This window comes from Mauremys reevesii, linkage group 3, assembly GCF_016161935.1.
Source record: "Mauremys reevesii isolate NIE-2019 linkage group 3, ASM1616193v1, whole genome shotgun sequence".
Lineage (NCBI taxonomy): Eukaryota > Metazoa > Chordata > Testudines > Geoemydidae > Mauremys > Mauremys reevesii.
This window is the reverse complement of record NC_052625.1, coordinates 71,936,740-71,948,928: the sequence shown is the minus strand read 5'-3', so window position 1 is coordinate 71,948,928 and position 12,189 is coordinate 71,936,740.

The window sequence follows — 12,189 nt, the reverse complement described above, 5'->3', positions numbered from 1 at the left end:
TTAACCACCCTGACAGGAACTTTTTCCTAATGTCCAACCTAAACCTCCCTTGCTGCAATTTTGTCCTATCCTCAGCGGCTAAGGTGAACAATCTTTCATGCTCCTCCTTGTGACAACCTTTTATGTACTTGAATACTTATGTTCCCTGCTCCCCCCTCAAATCTTCTCTTCTCCAGACTAAACAAACCCATTTTTTTTCAATCTTTTCTCATGGGTCATGTTTTCTAGACCTTTAATCGTTTTTGTTGCTCTTCTCTGGACGTTCTCCAATTTGTCCACATCTTTCCTAAAATGTGGTGCCCAGAACTGGACACAATATTCCAGTAGAGGCTGTATCAGTGTGGAGTAGAGTGGAAGAATTACTTCTCATGCCTTGCTTACAACACTCCTGCTAATACATCTCAGATTGATGTTTGCCTTTTTGGAGGGTGAGATGGGGGGCAACAGTTCATAGGATCTGAGAATATTAGGGTTGGAAGAGACCTCAGGAGGTCATCTAGTCCAACCCCTGCTCAAAGCAGGACCAATTCCCAACTAAATCATCCCAGCCAGGGCTTCGTCAAGCCTAAAAACCTCTAAGGATGGAGATTCCACCACCTCTCTAGGTAACCCATTCCAGTGCTTCACCACTCTCCTAGTGAAATAGTGTTTCCTAATATCCAACCTAAACCTCCCCCACTGCAACTTAAGACTATTGCTTCTTTGCTTCTTGTTCTGTTACACTATTGACTCATATTTAGCTTGTGATCCACTATGACCCCTCAGATCCCTTTCCACCGTACTCCTTAGGCAGTCATTTCCCATTTTGTATGTCTGCGACTGATTGTTTCTTCCCAAGTGGAGTACTTTGCATTTGTCCTTATTGATTTTCATCCTATTTGCTTCAGACTTTTTCTCCAGTTTGTCCAGATGTAGCGGGGTGGTCACCCCACTCCAGCCCTGAGGGGGTTAAAGCAGCCCTGGAGAGTGCTGCAGCTGGAAAAGGTAGGCTGATGGGGAAAGCAGCCACAGCTGTGGCCAGCTTAATCAGGGCCCAGCTGACCCTTATAAGAGGGCTGCAGGCCAGAATCTAGAACACACACACACTCTCTCTCTTGCTTCTTGAGAGAGAAGGACCTGGCTGCCTGGGAGCTGAGAAGGATACCTGAGGTGGAGCAGTGCTGGGGAAGGGCAGAGGGTGCTGGGGAGGTCCAGCCAGGAAAAAACCCAGGCTGCGGCCTTGCTAAAAGGGCCAAATAGGTACTGTGGTTGCAGAGGGGCAGCCCAGAGACAGGCAAAGGCAGCAGGTCCTAACCTCCTTGCCGATGATGAGTGGTTTACAGACTGCAGTCAGCCCCAGGGACCGGGGGCTAGATGATGACTGGCAGTAGCCACTGAGGCAAGGTGGGTTTAGCAGCGGCAGGCAAGACACCAGCCTGCAGAGGGTGCTCTGGGCTGGAAAGAGCTAATTCACGAGATGGCCAGCAGGAGGCTCCATGCTGGTGAGTCGCCCTGCCACACCAGATCATTTTGAATATTAATCGTATCCTCCAAAATGCCATCCCAACTTGGTATTATCCTTAAACTTTATAAGGGTACTGTGCCATTATCTAAATCATCAAGATATTGAACAGAACTGGATCCAGTGTAACTGGACTTAGTTACACACACTCTGATAGTGTGTTCTACTCCTTTCCCCACCCTGTGTCCATCTTGTCTACTAAGACTGTAAACTCTCCAGGGCAGGGGCTGTCTGCTACTGTGTTTGTGTAGTGCCTAACACAATGGGCCCTATTCTTGCTACGGTAGTAAACGTGACTAGTAATAACAACAATCCCATTTTTCCTGTTTGAAGGTCACTTTTAAAAGGAAAAAAGAAGAGCTGAGATAGGTGAATGAAAAGTAGACTCATTCCTGCCTGCAGCCATTATAGTATTCCAGTGACTGCTCCCGCACAGTGTAATAAATAAATAAGTCTACGAAATCTAAGTGTTGCAGAGAAAAGAATATTCCTATTATGCCTAAGTTAGAGAGAAGTGCTGGACTCAGAGTTCCTGCCCAGCAGTCAGTTATGACTATAATGTCAGCATTCATATCATGAGCTACCTGAACATCTATTTTCAGTGTGACAGCAGGACTCTTCCTAAGCCTGAAAACTGCCAGTATTATAGCAAGATTGCTCCATATTCAGCCAGAGCAAGAATGCTATTCTTGCCTGATTTAGCCAAAAGAAATCCTGAATAAAACATCTCAGTAGGATTATCTCCAAGAACTATTTCTATCTGTGTATGGATGACACATTGCAGGTGGATGACAGGGCATCCCAGACAGGGCAATGCAGGTAAACTGTGCAGAGCCCTGCCCCTCTGTGATTCAGGAGTCAAGTTTGCAGGCTCTTCAGTGTGAATCTTGCCCCTTCTGGAGGCCACTGCTCTCAATGAAGTCAAGGAGAGGAAACTGGCACTCCAGAACTAGTGGTTGGACTGGATCTAGCAGCCACCAGTGGGAGTGAACTGTCTAGGGGAGCGGGCACTGTGGCAGCCAGATGTGTGGAGGGAAGAAGAGAAGCAGCAGGCTGGGCAGTATATGCAGGGAAGTGGTGAGCCGAGCACCAGGAAAGAGAAGGATCTAGTAAGATTGTCTCAAGCTTGGGGGGGATCTGGACAGAGCCTAGGAACTCTTGTCTTGAGGGTAAGGGAATGCCAGCAGCAGCTTAAGCTTGTCTGTAGGATTCCTGGGTGCACGCCCCAGCTATCAAGCAGGGCTGTCAAAGGTGATTTACCCTGCAGTGACTCCTCTTGCCAGCAAGGGCCTCTGCGGGTGTTGACACCGAGGACAGGGAACCTGTGCCTGGCACTCTCACTGCTCTACCTGCTTCAGCTCAGCTGGCTTGGAGCAGCAAGGGAGGGGACGCGGGAGCAGGGACCAGCTGCACGCAGGAGGCACAGGGGCTCAAGAGCCAGAATGGAACTGAGTTGGGGAGCTGGCTGGTGGGCAGGGCGAGGGCAGGGCTCTAAATGGAAAGGGCTGGACACAGTGAAGGGAAAGGGCTGAAGAGGGAACAGGCTTGTCCCCCCAATCACTTCTCCCTTGTGCCCCGTGTTCCTTGCTCCCCAGCTGCAGTGCGTCTGGATCGCTCTCCAGTGGCATCATGGGTCGTTTTTTTGGGTGCCTCCCACCTCCGCTGCAGGCCCAGAAACAAGCTTGCCCACCCTGAGGCCAGTCCAGGTAAGGGCTCTCCCAGCGGTGTGGGGGTTAGTTAGGGTGTTGGCACTCTGAGAAGCTGACACACGTGGCTGTTGTCTCCAGTGCTTGTGAAGGTGGGGCCCAAGATCATTTGCTATGATTAAAGTGGGGCCGGATGGTAGGAAGCCGGTGAACCATTTGTCTAGGTGGTGAGAAGCACGTGCGAGGTACAGAGGCGACTCAGACAAGACGGAAGATGTAATGAAGAGTAACAGCAGTTGGTATGATTAACTTGTTAAAAAACCCACACTTCATTAGACAGCACAATACACACAAATGCTCTCCTAATGCCACTCTTCTAGGTAAGCAATTTGTTTAGTTGCTGCAGGGACCTTCTAAATAAAAGAGGAGAGGGCCCAGAAAACAGTCTCTTTATTAAGCAAGGGTCCTTGCTCTGAAACATTTTGAAAACCTGTTGGCAGTATTATTAAGTGTAATATAGTAGCCATCTGCAGGGTGTCAATACTAAGAAAGGAGAGGAATTGTTTAGGACGGTCTAAAGGGGTGTAACCCAGATTATTTTTATTACAATAGCACCTAGAGACCGCAAAGAAGAAGAGGGCTACATTGTGCTAGGCACTGTACCTGCCGATAATAAGAAACTACTCCTGGGCCAAAGAGCTTACAATTGGGAGAGAAAAGACAAAGTGTGGGAGAGAGGCATTATTATTATTCCCATTTTTACAGCTAGGGAACTGAGACACAGAGATTAAATGACTTCCCCAAGATCACATAGGCGGTCTGTGGCAAAGTAGGAAAATCAATCCAGATCTCCCAAGTTCCAATCTAGTACCTTAACCACAAGATTAACGGAATAACAATGACAAAAGAAAATCAGGTTTTGGGAACAAATTTTTAATAGATACAAGTCTAGTTAATCGCCCAAGAGAAGTGAAAATCTCATTATGTGAATCCTGTAAAACTGAACTGGACAAAAAACTTGAGCATATGCTACAAGGAGCAATGCTGCCCTGTTAGGGGAATGACACTGTCAGTGTCTATTTTATGTCTAAGGTCTACGATTCATTCCATGATGCTGTGGGAAGGTGTATGCTGCATCTGTTCAGTCACTGATTGCATAGCAGCATTATCCATGTCTTGTAAGCTTTGCTAGAGTTCTCCCGTAACATTACTTTAAATAATGAACTGTACCCTGATCCATGAGCTGGGTTAGGTTATACAGAGTTATGTGACACAAAGCCACATTGATATCTTTGGCCATATTATTTTATGCACAATTGCCCACGTGCAGCACAAAAATGCTTTTTACCAAGCTCCTTATTTTACTCTTGACGTTCTTGCATTTACATTGATATGTACTGAACAGCTAGTACCAAACTACTTTTCTAAGTATTTATATTACTATAATGTATTTAGTTTCAAAAATCAATACTGGCACCCATACACCAGATTCTTATTTATGGTATAAACATTTCAACGATCTGGCCCTTAAGTCTGGGACTGTCTCCTAACATCTGTGAACCAGTTATTTGAAGAGGGAGAGTGGCCCTAGTAATGTAGCATGGTGCAGTAGACAGGACACTGACACAGGAGTCAGGAGACCTAAATTGTAGTCCTAGTTTTGGGTGACCTTTTAACAAGTCCCTGAGCTGTAGCTTCCTCATCTGCAAATTGGAGGTAATAATGCTTAGCCTGCTTTGTAAAGTACACTGTGAGCTGAGAGACTATTATTAAATAGAGATCTGGATGGACATTGATGTTGAAAGGGAGCCTTTAGAAAAGTCTTCGGGCAATATTACACAATATTATGAACCACTTCAGCCTTTGGGCAATACATTACTTCTAGCATCCCTAGAACCAATCAATATTTGCATCTTTATTCTGCATTTAATCCAGCCCTTCATTTCTGTGAACATAGAAGTTAGAGAGAAACTCCCCTCCTACAATGTTGAGAAAAAACTTCGATGTCCCTATAGAGGGCAGGGCTCATCCCTCTCCAGGGAGGCAGGGAACCACACCACCTTGCTACTTTCCAGTTGTTGATGGGGAATTAGCCTGGCCGCGGGGGTCTCACACTGTGGCAGCAATGGAGGCAAACACAGACATTTATCTGTGCCCATCCCATGGTCGGTGGGCAATAGTGAGTCAAGGGCTCAGGTCCTCAGGCAGGAGCTGAGAACAGTTTATACAATTAGCAGGCCCAGGCCCTAGGTCAGGGCGGGGCAACAGAGAGTCAATGGCTCAGGCCCTCAGGCAGGGGCTGACAAAGGCAGGTAACCAACCAGCCCAGGCTCTCGGCTCACAGGGGCCTGGGATAGGGGGAGACTGACACCCACAAGTTGGGTGGCAGGGGAGACACAGGCCCACCCACTCCGCTGTGTCCCAGCCTGGAGCCCTAGCAGCAGCAGAAGACCTGCTACTGTGTCAGTGGGAATCCTGACTGCAACACACCGACATAGGCTCTGGCAGTGCTGCAGCCAGCCTCGGGTCAGCTGTCCCTGGGCTACTTCCAGACTTCCCCTCTGGAAGTACCTGGGTCCAGATGGTGTCCTCCGGGGGGTCAAGCACCATGGGGTCCTCTGGGTAATTGGCAAGGGGCAGGCTGAGCAGCTCCTCTGGGCTCCGATCGGCATCGGGTGTCGGCAGGTCAGGCCAGTCCTCGGGTCCGCCATAGGTCGCCGGGGTCTCCCAACCGGGAGCTAGGCTGGAGGCGTCCGGCCTTTCCGGCAACTGCTCCTCGAGTGAGCTCTGGGGTTGGGCTTTTATACTTCCTGTCCTGCACCTTGACCTCTGGGGAGCGGGTGCAGGACTCACTGGCTCTGCCCACTCTGGTGTTGGAAGAGGCTTGTCCCTCTCCAGGGCAGTGGGGAACCACACCGCCTCGCTGCAGTGTCCTTAACATCTTTGTTTTGGTATTCACATAGTCTTCAACCAGTACACATGACTGTGGTCAGCGGTAGATTGGCATGGCAAACTAAAGACGTGATGGGAGCAGCTGGGACAAATGTGGAGCATTAAAAAAACAAACAATCAGGCTCTTCCCTTAGAATCTTTTAGGTACAGAAAGTGAATCGGACACACTCCATTTACTAAGACATTCCAGTGCAGCTCACAAGGGGAGCTGTCTGTGTGCTCTCAAGTGCTGCTCTGTAAATGTTGACAATCTCTTAGTTTAAACGAGAGCTCTTACAATCTAATTTGAGTGTTTGTTTTGTTCACTCCTCAATAAAAGTAGTGTCACTGGGAGAAGAATGTCTGTGTATGTTTGATGTTTTTTTCTTTTTTTAACCAAGCCACAATACAATTCACATTGCCAGTAAATCACCTTTGTTGTTATCTGTGTCAGTTCTACCTCCCAAGTGGCTGTTTTAATTTTCCGTGGGAATTTCGTGATGCACATTTGTTTTATTTTGCTAATCTTCCATTTTTGATCAGACTCCTAGACATTTTGCAGTCTAATGAAAAGCACTTCAAGAGTGAGAAGTTCTTGACAAGATGAATTTCCTCTTTAAGGAGATAACTCTCAGCCACCAACACTTTACAAAATAAAACCACACACAGATCTCTGAATTCAGAGCTGAATTGCATCCAGCTCTAGGGTAGAACATGGTAACAGTTTAAGAGTGCAGAACACTACATGAGAACCCAGGACAGGAGGCAGAATAAGGCCTTTTGCATTTTAATCAGCAAGAGGAATTTAAGAAGGCAGAATGTAATTACCCAACTTGGAATTTGGCCAGGACACTGGGGTTCACATCCTCCTGCAAGAAGTGCCATGGTATCTTTAAAGGCCACAGGTGGTCATGACCTTGACTTTACACCTCATTTGAAACAGTCCAATAAAATAAAGGCCTGTGTGTAGTCTCCATCAGGAAATTTTCCTAACCCCAAGGCTCATGATGTAAATCACAGACCATCTGTGCCCCAGGATTGCCCTCTCTGTATTCCTGGATTACAGAAACAAGAGACAATAATTGGATCTCCAAGCTAAAAGGGCACAGGGCCACTTCAGCGCTAGTTCCTTAATACAATTCTGGGAGGACACAAGAAAAGATTTCAGGGGCATTTTTAAACTGTCAGATAATCAATACTGAGGCAGAGTAGCAATTGTGGGGGTCACAGTTAAACGGATGAGGTGTCAAGTCACGTTTGACCTATTTCAGATCATAAGCATCATTTCTGCTCCAGTTATTTTTTTAAAAGATTCTTTTGGATGCTGTTATTGCTGGAGAACAAGAGGTAAAAATCACATTCTGCTGATGAGATGTTAAAGCCGCTCTGTCAGAAGTTAACACAATTTTACTCTCCTTTAATGTTCCTCTGATAAAGAACAAATTAGCAACTCTCAAAACCTATTGCTGCAACTGTGTTTAAATCACAGGGCTTCTACAGCCCTGTCCTGGGTTTGATGCACTCATAAATATGCCTATGCATGTGACAGTTTCAGGCCAACGCCAAATGCATATACCCCCCTCTCTCTCTCATCTGGCTTCATATTGTGAACAGGGTGGATGCTGAAACTGGTAATATTCTTATTCTCTGAGATACCTAGCTTCTGTTTATTGTCCATTTCAGTATGCCAGCTGTTTACGAGAATGGAGCAGGCAGGTAAGGCAGAGAGATGGAATAACATATGCGTAGTAATCCATCCTCCTTATCTGGTAAAATATTTCCTTGTTATTGGAGAACAGATGGCAGGAACAGAGGTGGTGAGGTGGCCAGCGGCTTCTTGGCATATTAGTAACTGAAGACTTGGCTCCCATCATTGGGGGAAGAGTGTTTGTGAGAGGCCATCTTGGGAAATTGAGACAGGCACGCCAGCATGTTCAGTAGGAGAGGTGGCTAGATCAGGTGACTACCCGAACTGGACCGCACAAAAACAGTACAGAGATTACAAACCTAGCAGCAGCCTCCATCATCAAAGAAAAAGATGGGAAATTGAGAGCCTGCCCTGCTAGGTCAAGGGAGGAGAAGGCAAAGACAACCACCTGGGGCATTTTTTTTCAACCTCCCACTTGCCTGAGGAGTCGGCCAGTTGTACACTTCATCTGAATTTTATTCTTTTCAGAGTAGCTCTTTGGACCTAGTTCTCAGTTACATGTGGCTGCTGGATGGTGTCCTTCTTCTAGGCTACAGTAGTGCTCATTCCTTAGCTTTCTTGGGTAAAATCCAGCGGTGTCTGAGAGACAGGAATGTTGTTGGCATTTTATGCAATGCTTTCGAATTGTATTACTGGAGACACTTTGAGTTGTTTCCCCTCTGAGGGTGGTTCTATGCAGCGTTTCAGCTATTCCTGTGATGCTGGGTAGAGAAGGATCCAAATCCCCACACACTCCCACCCCCAATTATTTAGAAGTTCAGACCAGAATCCAAACTTTTCATTACCTAATAGGGGTTTGGTTCTGCCTAAAGTTTAGCCCAAATCTGAATTTTGCAGCTTAGCCCCCATCTCCAGTGAATAGAAATGTTTTGCCTGTGTTAAAAATGGCTGTGTAGTATTTCAAATATGTGTGTTGCTGTTTAGGTAGTCACTGAACGGATTGAGTTCCTCCAGTAATTCAGTCAGTGATTATGACTTCTGATCTCTAGTATTTTCTGTGCAGAGGGGCCAATACAAAGCCCATGCATCACTTAAGTCCTATTTAAGCTTATAATGCAGAGATCTTGTTTTGGCCCCTCTGCACAGAGGTGAATTTCACCCTGTGTGTTTCAAAGCGTTGAAGAACTGTTGCAGTCCTTGTATTAGAAGGCTCATAGAAATGTACTCCCACGGTGACATGAGCAAAAATCACAGTAAGATTTATGGGTGTTTAATTCTGACTTGTCCGCCTTGAGAGGTTTCATTTGACAGTCTCAGTTCACTTCCCCCCACCACCCTTGTGCAGATATTTAATACAAAGCAAGATCAGGATAGCGTGAAGCACTGAGCACACTTCTGTTCACTATAAAATCGTAAATACTCATTGTTGTGTATGTCACCAAACGGGGAAACAGCATCTTATTAGACAAATCATAGATCAGTTTGTTTTTATGTTGAATCCAGCTGTTCATTTTCACATAGCTCTAATCAGAAGACGGACTCCTACCTGATTTCTATGGGTAGGGGTCCTAATGTGATCCTATTTTTCCATTACCTCCTTATACAGCTATAAGGAAGACGTTATGTGTGGACCCTCTCAAATACAATCTTTGGCTCTGTTATCACCTATTGAGTTGCATCACTGAGTGCATGTCCAACTTCTCTCTTTCCCTCTGAAGTTGGAGTGTACCATATGAAAGATACATCCTACTACTGCTGACAATTCTGCTGAACCCTAATCTCCCGTGTACAGTTTAGTATAATCCACTGTCATGGCCCTTGGCTCCCCATCTTCTTCTCTTTGAATTTTGATGAGAAACAAACATATATCCAGATTATAACATTATCCGTTATACAACGGCTTCATGTCTCCTCTGGCTTGTTTCTGGTTTACACTAGTGTGAGGGAAGAATCTGGCTTTATGTGCAGATAAATTACTATCACTTCTCAACTATTATAAAACAGATCTGCCTCAGGAAGCATTCTGTCTGGGTGAGTAGCATTCTGTAGGAGCAGATTAATGAAAGCAAACCATACCATTCAGTCAAGGCTGCAGTTCACTTTAAACTGATGACTTCATTATGTTCCAGGAAAGATAAATGTCCTTTTCCTCCAGATGAAGCTCATGAATTCAGTTAACATAATAAGAGATTCATATTATCTGTGTGTTTTCTGTCAGATACCACGGTGATGGGTACAATAGAAATATTAGACACTTTGACCAATGAGAGAAATATTCCTTCCCATTCCAAATTTTAGCAAATTTTATGAGCAAGTATGCTTTATTTGAAAATTAGACTTTGCTCTCAGTTTCAGAGTGCTCTTTGCCCAGACAATTTGAAAAATGACCTATAACACAATATGCACTTCAATGGTGCCCTGAATAATTGATAGAAACTGGAGTAGGCACCACAATGGGTTAATGCACTCACTTTCACCTCAGAAAACCTAGGCTCAAATTCTGAATAGGTCAAATGAATTTGGTGATCTCATTCTAGTTCCTAATGGTCCTTTGTTCACATAATAGAATTTGACACAATTGGCAATCTCTGCTCAGAGTCAGGGGAGGCCCAGGATTGGGATAGTAGGAATGTTTCATGTCAGAATTGAGGTACATTTGCAAAACCATCTAGAGAAACTTGAACAGCACCTGCATTCCTCTAATCCAGTGACTTTTAGTCCCTTATTTTCACGAAAACAAAAAGATTAACACAGAATTCCAAAGGATAAATTTATGGACAAAAGACCAAAGGGATTATTTTACGGAATGACAATATTATCACACAATGAGTGAAACTATTAATGAACTCTGATGCCAAATATTAGCTGTTCTAAAACTCTAATGTCAAAAGAAAACTTTAATTGCCTAACAGAAACTTGGGATATTAACAGAACAGAATAATTTAAACAACACAATTTTGTTTATCTATGGAATGACTTTAAGCAGTTTTATAACCAGGTAAGTAAACAGAATTAGGTAGGGAAAAACACTACCCATAAAGTTGCTGGAAGATCTCACTATATTGATTTGCTCATGGCATACAATGCAATCTATAATATAATATAGTATTTTTAATAAGATGCTAAAAATCATATCTAATGGAAATTTTGAAGCAAAACTTTTTTCTTTTTCACTATTGTATTTTCTGTACTTCTTTTATTTTAATTACTAAGGACATTTACATAACACTGGAATCTTTGGCCAGTATTTTCAAATCTGGTTGCCTAGAGTCAGGGTCTTAAACTCCTATTTACCCCATAAATTATATCAATGGGAGCTGAAGATGCTCAACACCTTTGAAAATCAGGCTGCTTTTTAAGCACTCAGGTTTTAAAAAAATATTGCCTGTTTTTTGAATAGTTCACCTAATTTCTGCTGCTAATTCCACCCTCGAGATGCAGTTTATCACCAAACATTTTCTTTTCTGCTGTTTATTACTAACGCATACATCGTCCTCATACGACCTCTTTCATTCAAGGAGGTGAAGCCATTTTACAGATGTTAATAAATTCAGCTGGCCAGCACCCTTACGAGTTCAGTATTGTTATAACCAGTTTACAAATGGATAAACTGAGCCACAGAGGTTAAGTGACTTGTCTTGTCATAACTCACTGGCAGAGCTGAGAATAGGATTTAGTAGGCCTGATTACCCTTTCTATTCTCTAAGCCAGGGATAGTCAATTATTTTTTGTCAAGGTCCGACTCCAGGGGAAATAATTTTTAAAAATAACAATGATAAAAAAATGTCAGGGTCTGTTCAAAAGCATCTGGTCATCCAGATTTGGCTCGCGGTCCATCTATTCACTACTCCTACTCTAACCACTTGGTAGGCTCACTGTTCTTTTAAGGAACTAGAGATAGTTTTTCTTTTTCCAAAAAGAGACTGAAATACCATTGTGACCTGCCTCATTCCTGTAAGACAGAATAAAGTCATTTCATCCTGAGGATGGGCAATGAGTGAGTGAGCATCTGAGCTGTAGAGGAAAAAAGAGGCAATTTTAGAGGATCCAAGCAAAATCTTTTTTGTGAATCATTTTGGAAAAATCTACTTTACTCCTAATTTGCAGGGAGTTGCTGGGGATTTTTAGTGTCACAACTCTGGAGAGGGTGCAGTGGGAATATTTGAAAATGTAATTTGGAATCTAAGCCAGTCCCCTCCAAGGCTGGATGTAGTAAAGCACTTGGAGTGGATAAAACAGGTAACATAATGTTTTAATTTTTTTTTAAATTCAGTTATTGGGGAATATGATGGGGGGTCCATCCCACACAAAGCCGGAAGGGGTAAATTAGGCCAATTAACCTATAGGCTACACCTGGAGGAGGGCCAGGGCATGCTAAAGCCTAATTCGCTGATGAAGTCCAACTAGAGGGGAGCTGGGCCAGGTTTATATAGCCAGGAAGCTGGCAACAGAAAGGGGTTGCA